Source organism: Trachypithecus francoisi, unplaced genomic scaffold (genome assembly GCF_009764315.1).
Source record: "Trachypithecus francoisi isolate TF-2019V2 unplaced genomic scaffold, Tfra_2.0 Lachesis_group11, whole genome shotgun sequence".
Taxonomy (NCBI): domain Eukaryota; kingdom Metazoa; phylum Chordata; class Mammalia; order Primates; family Cercopithecidae; genus Trachypithecus; species Trachypithecus francoisi.
Window position 1 is genome coordinate 35,024,905 of NW_022681456.1, and position 14,056 is coordinate 35,038,960.

The window sequence follows — 14,056 nt, forward strand, 5'->3', positions numbered from 1 at the left end:
CACCTGATTTGACATTGATTTCCAATTTTAAAAAAGGAGTCCAAAGTTAGTCCCTGTGGAGTCAAATATGACAATAGAACAGCTGCTACCTCAGCACAGATGGCAATTTTTTAGAGAGGACTTATGAAGAAAGAAGGGGATCTTTTCTCTCTAAATAAAAGCTGCTCATTTAAGATCATTTCTCCTCAACAGCCTCTACTCTACTCAAGAAACTGCTAGCATCTCAATTGTTGAAAACTCTAGGTTAAAAGCAAATAAAATGAATACAAAAAGAAAGTAAACTTCCCTAGATGGTAAGACAGTTGTACCTTAACCAGATATCATAAATCTTTTTACTCTAAGAGAATAAAATGTCAAGTTCTGGTCATGGTGCTGACTGACTCAGTGGCTTTGGGAAGTATTTCAGATTCTTTTAGCTGCAGTTTACTTTTCTGTAAAGTGAGAGAGGCAAGCTGCAGATGTTACTTAAGGTGGTTGGCTTCCTTTGTGGGGGAGCAGGTGCTCATCATAGACAAGGGGTTGGTCTTCCATTTTGCAAATAGAGAAATGTTGGAAACACAAACCAAAACAAATGCATGTAGTAGCATGGTTTCGAAGGTACTCTTTAGAGTCAGACTGTTTGATGGGAATCCAGGCTCCACCACTAGTTAGTTGTGTGACCTTCAATCAGTTACATAAACCCTCTGTGCTTCCATTTCTACATGTATCATATGTATAAAAATACTACCTACCTTATAGAGTTGTAACATAATGTATGCAAAATGGTTAACCCAAGGTTGGTTTATAATAGGTGCTTAAGGAATTTTTTTTGGAGGTGGAATCTTGCTATGTCACCCAGGCCTGATCTTGACTCACTGCAACCTCCGCCTCCTGGGTTCAAGCAATTCTCTTGCCTCAGCCTCCCGAGTAGCTGGGATTACAGGCATGTGCCACCACGCCTGGCTAATTTTTGTATTTTTAGTAGAGATGGGGTTTCACCATGTTGGCCAGGCTGGTCTCGAACTCCTGACCTTAGGCGATCCAACTGCCTTGACCTGCCAAAGTGCTGGGTTTGCTCATGCCTACTAAAAATACAAAAATTAGCCGGGTGTGGTGGTACATGCCTGTAATCCCAGCTACTGGAGAGGCTGAGGCAGGAAAATCGCTTGAACGCAGGAGGCGGAGGTTGCCGTGAGCCGAGATCATGCCATTGCACTCCAGCCTGGGCAACAAGAGTGAAACTCTGTCTCAAAAAAAAAAAAAAAAAAGTGCTGGGATTACAGGCATGAGCCACTGTGCCCAGCTGATGCTTAAGCAATGTCAATGCACATTCAACTGATTACCTGGCAGCTCCCTTCCTCTTTCTTAAAATCATGTTAATTTTGTTCATGTTTCCACCCCTCCTCCATGAAGCCCATGTGCCTCAAGAGAGGCTAATTGATCTGAGCTGTAAGGGAGGTCTTGATTATTCAAACCCAGTCCTTCTCAAACTGTTATGTCATCAGAATAATCTGAAGGGATTGTTACACACACACACACACACACACACACACACTCCTATTTTTTTTTTTTTTCTGGACCACCCCTCTAGTAGGTATAAGGTGAGGTTGAGAATGTTTTCCAGTAAGTGCCCAGGTGATGTTGATGTTGCTGGTTTAGGAACCATGCAGAGAACCTCTGGTTTCATCTAGTCATGATGTCAGACCCTCCGCCTTGCCTGGTTGGTTTAGTAAGACGGCAGAAAAAGTTTACTAGGGGCTTCTAGAGAAGGAGCTTTTTATTGTTAAGAGAGAGATGAGTTTCAGGACACGCTATTCTGAAAAATGGCACATGGCATTTCAGCAAACAACAGAAGCAGGAAGGTCTCTCTCTCTCATTTTCTTTTCCAATTCTTCCCTGAAGCAGGCCATAAAACCAAGCTGACCTTCCTCTGAAAGTAGGTCAGAAAATCCTCATTTCAGATAAAGGGCTTCTCTCCCTATACCCAAAACAAAATAAAGAAATGTCCTCCTCTCTGAAGACACAGAGACACCAAGAAGAATCTGAACAAATAGGTTTTGGTGAGTTACCCCACTTTATTACCCTTGTATCACACCCTTCTGTTTCCCAGTCATCCTTTTGCAGCCCAACTGCCCTCAAAAATACATCTTCCCTGCGTCTGTAGGTCTTCATTTCTGCAGGTGCCTGTGTAACCTAAAATTTATATTAAATAAATTTGTATGCTTTTCTCTTGTTAATCTTTTTGTTGTTGTTGTTGTTATAGGGGCCTTTAAACTGCCTTTGCAAGATTATAACAATGAGAAATCTAACATAACTGACTCTACCTTGCTTCTAACCTCACAAGTTAACTGTCTTTGCTCATTCCTATATATAGGCTAACCTAACTATGGAAGAAATTTAGTTTATTGTTTAACTTTAGAGCAAGGATGATAATAGCCCTCGACAGAAAAAGAAGTCTTGAAGTGAGTGGGTGTTGTTTCCATGGTTGTTTTTCTTTCTTTCTTTTCTTTTTTTTTAAGTAAACATGTAGTATTGTTTTGTGTCTTTAAAAATTTATGTAAATGGCAAACCTGTATATACTGTACAGATTATCTTGTACTTTGTTTTTATCCATCGACATTTTCTCTCGTTTTAGTTTATTGTGGAGGGACTTCAAGATGGCTGAGTAGAGGCGTCTCTTACTCACCTCTTCTAAGAAGAACCAAAATAGTGAGCAGATAATCGCACTTCAAATAGATCATCTAAGAGAGAGCACTGGAATTCAACAGAGAAATGACAGGAAACACCTAAAGCAAGGAAGGAGAGGGAAGAGAGGAAGCCTGTTTGGCCAAGATCAGCTGGGAGCTGGGAGAGACTCCACAGTGTGGGGACAAGGTAAATGAGAGATCCCTAGTGGTCCACATTCTCACCACGAACCCCTGCAATCCTACAACAGGAGAGCCTCTCAACCCCAGTGGCCTCAAGACTAACATAGGGGGCTCCCTGGAAACCGTGGGAAGGCACTGCTCTAGAGACGGAGCTCATCCTGGGTCCCACACATCCCTAAGCAGTGGTCTGATGGTGCCATGTTAAGAGCCCAGCCCCCACTGGACTGTGTTTTGCCTGGCAACCAGGATGAGGCAGCAATCTCGCACCCTCCCCCCTACACCTGCCCTGGCCCCATGCAGAGGGGCAGCTGTGCAGTCTTACATGCTCCATGGCCAAATTCCACTGCCCACAGCTGCTGTGGCTGCGGACTGCAGGTGATCGAGGCACAGGGGGAAGTCTATGCTTCCTGGCTGCCTGCCTATGGCAGATTCCAGGGAAAGCAACCCATCCTCCCTAGTAGCAGGGCCTCTGCTGCCTCCACCAGAGCATTTTGCTGGCCATGGCTCACCCTACCCTTGCATACCACAGCCAGCGTCTATATGAACCACTAGGGTGTCCAGCCTGGCTCCACCTTCTCCAGTACTGAGCACAGCGTCCAGAGACCTAGGGATTGCCCAGCCCTCTCCACCACCAGTGGCACCTGAGCAGTCCTCCTGGGGTCTAAGGTTGGGCCCACTCAACCTACTGCTACCACCACAACTGCCACTGACCTGCAGGTGCCACGTGTGGGTCTGGGGACTGGTCCGCCTGACCTGTCACAGCCACTGCCAACACCAGTGTGAACCACTTGGGTCCCAGAGGGATGTCTGTTGCAGCTACTACCATCACCCATACCACATCCACTGTCCAGGGACTTGGGAACCTGCTCACATGCCTGGCTCACTGCTGCCATTCCTGGCAACAAGCCTCCCGGAGGCCCAAGAATCAGCCTACCTGGACCAGCTAACACCAGTATGTATGATGCTCTAGGGCCCTAGGACAGGCATGCTCACCCACTGCTGCCACTGCTGGGGCCTGAAGACTGGCCTACCTGGTGTCCTAGACCCCAGCAAAACTTCGTCACAGTCTCCACTAGCAAACTGCATCCTGTCATTCAGGAAATCACAGATACCACCAGTGCTGTTTATAGCCAAAGAAATCCTACAAAGACTAATCATCAGGGAAATGCAAATTAAAATCATAATGAGATATCATTATCTTACCCTAGTTAGAATGGCTATCATTAAACAGACAAAAAAAAAAAAATACTCCTTAAATTGGCAAGGATGTGGAGAAAAGGGAACACTTATACACTGTTGGAAGGAGTGTAAATTAGTACAACCACTGTGGAAAACAGTATGGAGGTTCCTCAAACAACTAAAAATAATCATCAGAGAAATGTAAATCAAAACCACAATGAGATACCATCTCATACCAGTCAGAATAGCTATTATTAAAAAGTCAAAAAACAACAGATGCTGGTGAGGCTGTGGAGAAAAGGGAACACGTACACTCTTGGTGGGAATGTAAATTAGTTCAGCCACTTAGAAAGCAGTTAGGAGATTTCTCAAAGAACTTAAAACAGAACTACTGTTTGACACTGCGTTCCCATTACTAGGTGTATATCTGGATTAGTTCGTTCTTACATTGCTATAAGGAAATACCTGAGATTGGGTAATTTATAAATAAAAGAAGTTTAATTGACTCACAGTTCCAATGACTGGGAGGCCTCAGGAAACTTACAATCATGGCAGAAGGCACCTCTTCACAGGGCGGGAGGAGAGAGAGTAAGTGCCGAGCAAAGGGGGAAGCCCCTTATAAAACCATCAGATCTTGTGAGAACTCACTATCACGAGAGCACTATGGGGGAAACCACCCCTATGATGATTTATCTCCACCTGGTCTTGACATTTGGGGATTATTACAATTCAAGGTGAGATTTGGGTAGGGACACAGGGCCAAATCTTATCAATAATGAAAAGAAAAAAACATTATACCAAGAAGACACATGCACTGCTATGTTCATTGTGCACTATTCACAATAGCAAAGACATGGAATTAACCTAGTTGCCCATCAATGGTGGATTGGGTAAAGAAAATGCGGTATACCTATACATACTACAGTACTAAAAAGCCATAAAAAAGAAAAAATCATGCCCTTTACAGCAACATGGATTCATCTGGAGGCCATTATCCTAAGTGAAATAACACAGGAACAGAAAACCAAATACTGCATATTCTCACTTGCAAGTGGGAGCTAGATATTGGTACTCAGGGACATAAAAATGGCAACAATAGAAACTGAGGACTACTAGAGGGACAAAGAGGAAGGGGGCAATGGTTGAAAAACTTACTATTGGGTACTATACTCATTACCTTGGTGACGGGATCATTTGTACCCAAGCCTCAGCATCATACAATATACCTAGGAAATAACCCTGTGCATGTATCCCCTCAATCTAAAATAAAAATTAAAACCCTGGAAATAGAACTACCATATGATCCAGTCATCCAAAGACTAGGTATTTATCATAAAAACAGAAAAAGAAATCAATATATTGAAGAGATATCTACACTCTTATGCTTATTGCAGCACTATTCACAATAGCCAAAATATGGAATCAATTGCCTACCAATGGCTGAATGGATAATGAAAATGTGGTATTATAAACACACAATAAAATATTATTCAGCCATGTAAAAGAATGGAATCCTGTCAACTGCAGCAACAAATGGATAGCTGGATGGAACTGGAGGCTGTTAGGTTAAGTGAAATAAACCAGGCAAGACAAATACCATATGTTCTCACTCATGTGTGAGAGTTAAAAAAATTGATAACATGGAGATATAGCGTGGAATAATAAATACCAGAGACTGGGAAGGGTGTATGTGTGGGCGCTGAGGGAGGATGGAGAAAGGTTGGTTCATGGGTACAAAAATACAATTAGATAGAAGAAATACTTTCTAAAGTTTGATAGTAGAGTAGGGCCACTGTAGTCAACAATAATGTATTTTTCAAAATAGAAGAGTAAACCTGAAATGTACCCAACACACATAGAAAAGATACATACTAAATATCTTGACTGACCATTACATATTCATGCATGTAACAAATTTCTCATGTACCCCTAAATATGTACAAGTATAACGTATCAAAAAAAAAAACTAAAAAACAACAAAACAAAACAAAAAAGATTTAGTTTATCGTAATAGCTTAAAGTGTTTCATTTTAGGAGCAGACCACATTTTCTTATCCATTCTGGTGAGCACATAGCTGCTCTAGGGTAGCTACCCAAAGGGGGAACTGCTCCACTGATAGTGGGATGCATCAGCTTAGCGGCTTACTAGGTAGAGAGCAGAATTGCTCCCCAAAGAGCTACAACAATTCATCCTCCTACTAGGCACATGCGAATTTCCATTTCTCACATCCTTGCCAACAATTTGTATGAATAAACTTATTTTAAAAAGTTTTTGTGAAAGACATTGTGAAAAAATAGACCATACTTCCCCCACTAATTTTTAAGGCTTTTGTTTTTTTTGGTCATAAATGAAGTTGCAATACGTAAACCCAAGTCTGTTTCCTGTCCAGTTGTCACTGTGTCGCCTTGCTCTGTGATATGACTTTACAATGAATCCTGACATCTTTGAGTGTAAGTTTTCCTACATTTTTCTTCTTCAGCATTGTCTTGGTTATTCGCTTTGCCCTTTCTTATTCTATAGGAATTTCAGCATCCGCTTGACCAAGTCTGTGAAAAACCCAGGAGGATTTGACTGCAATGCATTGACTTTATTGATTAATTTGAAGAGAATTGCCAACTTAAAAATATTGCTTCTTTCTTACCCGTGAACATGCTGCATTTTTCCATTATTTTTCAGATTTTAAAAATTTACATCCTTCAATAAAATTTTATACAGTTTTCATAATATTAATATATCTCTTTTGCCAGCTATGTTCCTATGTACCTTATATTTTTGTTGCTGCTGTGACTGATACAGTTTTAAAATTACATTTTCTAATTGGATGTTGCAGGTGTATAGAGATGTTATTGATTTTTGTATATGATTTTATATCCAATAAGCTCTTACTGCTTTTAATAGTTTATATATTCTCATAGATTTTTCTACATGGACAATACTATTATCTGTGAATAATGACAGTTTTGATTCTTCATGTCCAATCTTTACATCTCTTTTTTCCTCCCTCTGGTCTTTGCTTTAGCTAAGACATCCAGGATAGTGCTGAATACAAGTGGCACTAATGGACATCCTTGTTCTTTAAAATGCAATGTTTTAAACAGTTTACTATTTAGCATGATATTTGCCAAAGGTTTTTGGTAAATACCTTTATCAAGTAAAGAAAGTTCCCCTTAGTGCTGGTGTCTAAGAGTTTTTATAATAAGTGGATATTGAATTTTACCTATTCTCCTGCATTTTTGAGATTATTATATAGGCTTTTTTTTCTTTTATCAATTAGGGTTCTGTATTACCTTTATTGATTTGCTAATGTTAAATCATCTTTGCATTCCTGAGATAGGCCTTAGTCAGTCATGGGGTATCCATTTTTAAATGCCTCACTGCATTTATTTGCTAATAAATTATTTAAGTCTTTTACATCTATGTTTATGAGTAAACTTGGCCTGTAATTTTCTCTTTTTATATGATCCCTCTCCAGTTTTTGGCACTAAGTACATTAACTTTATATAATAAACCAAGGAGTTTTTCTTTTCTATATGCTTAGTAACAGTTTGAATAAGTTAGGAAACACTATTCCTTGAAGGTTTGAAATATACTTGAATAATCATTTCAGCCCTTATTTGGCCATGAGGAAGAGCATAGATTGTTAATTACTGGATTCAATTTTTTATATCATCATGTCTATTCAGGTTTTTATATTTCTTGTGAGAAAATTGTGGTAATTAATTTTTAAAAAAATATATGCCTGTCTGGGTTTCAAATTTATTGGCATCAAGTTGTTTATAGTATTCCTAAGATGTTTTAAATTTCTGATGTGTCTATAATTATGTATCTTTTCTCATGTCTAATATGGATACTTTGTACCTTAGTTCTTTTCCTTATTCAGTCTTACCAGAGGATTAGCTTGTTTCTGGTCACTGCAAATATTCAGCCTTTTGCTCTGTTGATCCTCTTTTATTTATTTATTTTTGTTATTATATGATGAATTTTTACCCTTAAATGTCTTATTTCCTTTCTCCTACTCCTTCATTTGAGTTTACTGTTTTTTTCTATTTTTTTTGAATCAGATGAAGTTCATTACTTTTTAAAAATTTTCTAAGACTAAATGCATTCAATATCCTCATGAAAGGTGTGATTGTAAGTATCCAATAATACAAAAAGTACAAAACAGACCTGTGGAGTTTGAGTATATGAATATAAAGTGCGTGACTACATGCGGTACATCCTACAGGTAAAGAGAGGTGGAAGGGGAAAAAGAAGACTGGCTGAGGGCTAGTGAAAAATAAATAAATACAGAAGCAGAGATGATTCACAGTAGAGTATATCCTACCACCGATACCACAGCCAAAATATACAAATTTTTTCAGAATAACTCTGGAGGATAATAACGGCTGGACTCTTATAATTCACCTCAAAGACTGTGGGAGAGCCAACCCGAATCATTGTGCGGTCTGTGCATACAGTGGCTTGTAGCATGTAGTTTTTTCCGAAAGGGGGAAATATAAAATATGTTTAGATTAACTGTAAAACTACAGGGTGCCTACAAAAGGTGACTAACTTCTTATTGTTACACTATCCAATTTTAAAAATCCTGTTTAAAAAATAAGCACTGAGTTATGTTACTGTAAGGCAGGCAAATGCTTCTTCCTCATTATGAAGTCTGAACTGGTGATATGTTTTTCTTCCTGAACATTTAGAAAAGAGGCAGTAAGAGTACTTTGGTTTGGGTTCAAGTGACAGGCTTTTAATGAGCATTTTAGAATTGAAGAGCCCCGAGTTCAGGATATCTCAGTGTTCAGAAGGTCTGACTAAAAGAAGCCAAACCAAAACCAACCCACTTATCATTAACACCACCCCTCTTTTCTTCTAGTAAATTTTACTTTAAATATAGAGTGGAAAAAAACCCTAATAGGCTGAAACAAGTCAAACACCCAGTCTTCACAGACAAAACTTTCACAAAAGTCAGCTGAAGTAATCCAGACCTAAAACTGACCTGTGCAGATTTTCAAGGAAGTCATCAGTTATGTAACACAAACAGAGGTCAATTATTTACGCACTCAGCAATTCCTCTAAGAAATGTGCCCCAAGAAGCATTAATCTTTGTTTTGTGCCATCCTGAAGACTACACGTTTTATTTTTGAGATAGTTTAACTTTTGTGTGTGTTTGTTTTTTTTTTTTTTTTTTTTTTTTTGTTGAGACGGAGTTTCGCTCTGTCGCCCAGGCTGGAGTGCAGTGGCCGGATCTCAGCTCACTGCAAGCTCCGCCTCCGGGTTTACACCATTCTCCTGCCTCAGCCTCCCAAGTAGCTGGGACTACAGGCGCCCGCCACCTCGCCCGGCTAGTTTTCTGTATTTTTTTAGTAGAGACGGGGTTTCACGTGTTAGCCAGGGTGGTCTTGATCTCCTGACCTCGTGATCCGCCCGTCTCGGCCTCCCAAAGTGCTGGATTACAGGCGGGAGCCACCGCGCCCGGCGTGTGTTTGTTTAATTGAGGCAGTGTCTTGCTCTGTCGCCCAGGCTGGAGTGCAGTGATGCAATCTCGGCTCCCTGCAACCTCTGCCTCCCCGGTTCACACCATTCTCCTGCCTCAGCCTCCCGAGTAGCTGGGAATACAGGCGCCCGCCACTACACCCAGCTAATTTTTTGTATTTTTAGTAGAGATGGGGTTTCACTGTGTTAGACAGGATGGTCTCAATCTCCTGACCTCGTGATCCACCCGCCTCGCCCTCCCAAAGTGCTGGGATTACAGGCGGGAGCCACCGCGCCCGGCCGATAGTTCAACATTTTTAATAGAATGTGTTCTCCATTATGTGTTAATGTTTTGGTACTGTTCATATAGGGTCTTGGCTATCCTAAAGACTTGTTATTTCCCCAAGAGGAGCATTGATTCTGCTTTAGAAGTTTCATAAAAATTGAAATCTTTATCAAATATTAATATCAAGAGAGATGGCACAGGATGCAACATATACAGTCATCTTTACTTTCTGTATATTTAGAAATTACTTTTTCCTTTAAGATATTTGCAACAGAAAGCACGGTCTGTCCTGCTTAATAATCAGTAGTACAGGTTTCAATCGTTGGAACCTTGGCAAGACCTTAATATTTCAAAATTATTAACAACTATCTCTAGGGGCAAGTCCATGGTACTGAGTTATGACAAATTATTATCATGAGGGAAAACAAGTGTAGCCGGCTACCTTAAAAAATGCCCCAACCACTGCTTCTCAATATAGAAACACAAAAACTACATACCGTTTAGCATATGACAAATCCCATCTCTGTCCCCTGAAATTCCCCTAGTTTCATTCATTAGAAGGGTATTAAAAAAAGACCTATGGCAGCATTTGGCTTTCTTGTGAAATATCCAGCATCTTAAATATTATTTACAATTCTTTTTTTGTGAAGCTAGAACCTGATTTCAGAATTTGTGAGACTGGTGGGAAAATAATCCATTCAAAGAATTTGTTTTTTGGCAGAGTAGCAGGTATCCAAGTTAAAAATAGGAGGAACAGTTAGTTGCTTTGTGGTCTTTTCAAAGTTTAAATTGTGTTTTGTTCCCCGTTTCTACTCCTGAGTGAGGAGGGCAGAGGTTCTGGCCCCAGCCCTTAGGATTTCTCGGGAGTTGCTTTCGTATTCCTGTGGCAAGGCTTGAACAGATGTGAGTTGATGAGGACTTCCCCAAAATGGCCTTTATAAACAGACCCACTACATATCTTCTGTCTTTTTCAGTCCGTGAGATCTAAAAAGGAAAACACCTGGTGTTCTGGTAGAACCAGAAGCCATCTCCATAACTGAACCATCGTCTGACTGGTTGCTGTAACAAGGAGGCATTTGAGGTGGTACTGGGAGCATCATCATTGTGATCTTTACCTTCCTTCTGTAGTTTATTGGTCTGGTTGCTTTTTATCCTCTTCCCAGACACAGTTTTCACTCTCTTTGGTTTCAATGTAGTCTTTAGACTGGGTCCAGCCCTGCATCTGCCACATGAATACAGGGTTTTTTGATCCTGCTGGCAACGTCTTCCATCTTTTCACAAACAGGACACAGGCATTGCAGATGTCTCATGCAGCCCCAGAGAGCTCTGGAAGTCCTTTCCATAGCGTTTACTGTCAGTGAAGCGAGAACTGGAGGACTTAACTCTGCAAACACAGCAGCCCTCTATACTTCGGTACATCTTTGGCTTGAGAAAAACCAAATATCTTTTCTTCTGGGCAATAGTCTTCCAAATCTTCCAAAAGCATCCATTCCATATGAAACAACGTGCTGGAGGTGCAGAGTGCGCGCCAGGCCAGTCCCTTTCTAAGCCCTCCCTCTTCAACTGCTTTGTCTAGAAAGATTGGCCCATTACCTTTTGACCTTTCTTCTTAGCTAATAAATGCATTTCAGGCTAAATTGCCCGTAAGTGCTGACTGAGTTGCATCCATCAATTTAGATATGCAATATTTTTGTTGTTTTTCAAGTCTGAATATTGATAATTTCCTTTATGATTTGTTTGTGGTCCTATAAATTATTTACATGACATTAAACATTTCTCTAACATATATGGTTTTAAAGTCTATTTCTCTACTATTGGTTTCTAATTTTATAGTACTTTGATCACAAAATGTAGTCTGCTGCACAATGTTTTGAATTTGTTGAATCTTGCTTTGTGAGGAAGAGTCTGTAGTAAATTTATTCATGTGTCCTTGAAAATAAAATGCATTCTTTAATTTTTGGTGTAGAATATAAGTTGCAATCTGTTTGGTAAAGTTTATTAATTGTACTACTTAAGTGTCTATTTTCTTTTTGGCTTTTATTCAGTATTGTAAGATGTTAAAATCTTCCTTCCAGGATTATGGATATGTTCATTTCTCCTTGTGAGTCGTTGCTTTTTCTTTATATATTTTAAGGCCATGTTATTAGAGACTATTATAAGACTATTATATCTTTTTCTCAAATTATTCATTTTATCATTACATCATGTTTTCTCCCTTAAATTTATTTTTGTCTGATTTAATATGACTGTTTTTATGTATGTATTTATTTATTCATTATACTTTAAGTTCTGGGGTACACGAGCACAAAGTGCAGATTTGACAAACAGGTATACATGTGCCATGTTGATTTGCTGCAGCCATCAACTTATCATTTACATTAGGTATTTCTCCTAATGCTATCCCTCCCCCAGCCCCCCACCCTGTGACAGGCCCTGGTGCATGATGTTCCCTGTCCAAGTGATCTCATTATTCAATTCCCACCTATGAGTGAGAACATGCAGTGTTTCGTTTTCTGTCCTTGTAATAGTTTGCTGAGAATGATGGTTTCCAGCTTCATCCATGTCCCTGCACAGGACATGAATTCATCCTTTTTTATGGCTGCATAGTATTCCATTGTGTATATGTGCCACATTTTCTTAATCCGTCTATCACTGATGGGCATTTGGGTTGGTTCCAAGTCTTTACTGTTGTGAACAGTGCTGCAGTAAACATATGTGTGCATGTGTCTTTATAGTAGCATGATTTATAATCCTTTGGGTATATACCCAGTAATGGGATTGCTGGATCAAATGGTAATTCTAGTTCTAGATCCTTGAGGAATTGCCACGCTGTCTTCCACAATGGTTGAACTAATTTACACTCCCACCAACAATGTAAAAGTGTTCCTATGTCTCCACATCCTCTCCAGCATCTGTTGTTTCCTGACTTTTTAATGATTGCCATTCTAACTGGGGTGAGATGGTATCTCATTGTGGTTTTGATTTGCATTTCTCTAATGACCAGTGATGATGAGCATTTTTTCATGTTTGTTGGCTGCATAGATGTCTTCTTTTGAGAAGTGTCTGTTCATATCCTTTGCCCACTTTTGATGGGGTTGTTTGTTTTTTTCTTGTAAATTTGTTTGATTCTTTGTAGATTCTGGATTTTAGCCCTTTCTCAGTGAGGAGATTGCAAAAATTTTCTCCCATTCTGTAGGTTACCTGTTCACTCTGATGGTAGTTTCTTTTGCCATGCAGAGGCTCTTTAGTTTAATTAGATTCCATTTGTCTATTTTGGCTTTTGTTGCCATTGCTTTTGGTGTTTTAGTCATGAAGTCCTTGCCCATGCCTATGTCCTGAATGGTATTGCCTAGGTTTTCTTCTAGGATTTTATGGTTTTAGGTCTAACACTTAAGTCTTTAATCCATCTTGAATTAATTTTTGTACAAAGTATAAGGAGGGGATCCAGTTTCAGCTTTCTACATATGGCTAGTCAGTTTTCTCAGCACCATTTATATTCCCCATTTCTTGTTTTTGTCAGGTTTGTCAAAGATCAGATGGTTGTAGATGTGTGGTATTATTTCTGAGGTCTCTGTTCTGTTCTATTTGTCTATCTCTCTGTTTTGGTACCAGTACCATGCTGTTTTGGTTACTGTAGCCTTGTAGTATAGTTTGAAGTCAAGTAGCGTGATGCCTTCAGCTTTGTTCTTTTTGCTTAGGATTGTCTTGGCAATGCAGGCTCTTTTTTGGTTCCATATGAGCTTTAAAGTAGTTTTCTTCCAATTCTGTGAAGAAAGTCATTGGTAGCTTGATGGGGATGACATTGAATCTATAAATTACTTTGGGCAGTATGGCCATTTTCACGATATTGATTCTTCCTATCTATGAGCATGGAATATTCTTCCATTTGTTTGTGTCCTCTTTTATTTCATTGAGCAGTGGTTTGTAGTTCTCCTTGAAGAGGTCCTTCACATCTCTTGTTTGTTGGATTCCTAGGTATTTTATTCTCTTTTTTTTTTTTTTTTTTTTTGAGACGGAGTCTCGCTCTGTCGCCTGGGCTGGAGTGCAGTGGCCGGATCTCAGCTCACTGCAAGCTCTGCCTCCCGGGTTCACGCCATTCTCCTGCCTCAGCCTCCGAGTAGCTGGGACTACAGGCGCCCGCCACCTCGCCGGCTAGCTTTTTGTATTTTTTTTTTTTTTTTTTTTTAGTAGAGACGGGGTTTCACCGTGTTAGCCAGGATGGTCTCGATCTCCTGACCTCGTGATCCGCCCGCCTCGGCCTCCCAAAGTACTGGGATTACA

The 14,056-nt window shown here is 39.9% G+C and overlaps 1 pseudogene; it reads right to left on the reverse strand.

Annotated features, from left to right (window-relative positions):
- Window positions 1-10,559: 10,559 nt before the first annotated feature.
- LOC117090829 lies at window positions 10,560-11,261 on the reverse strand (annotated as a pseudogene).
- Window positions 11,262-14,056: the final 2,795 nt, after the last annotated feature.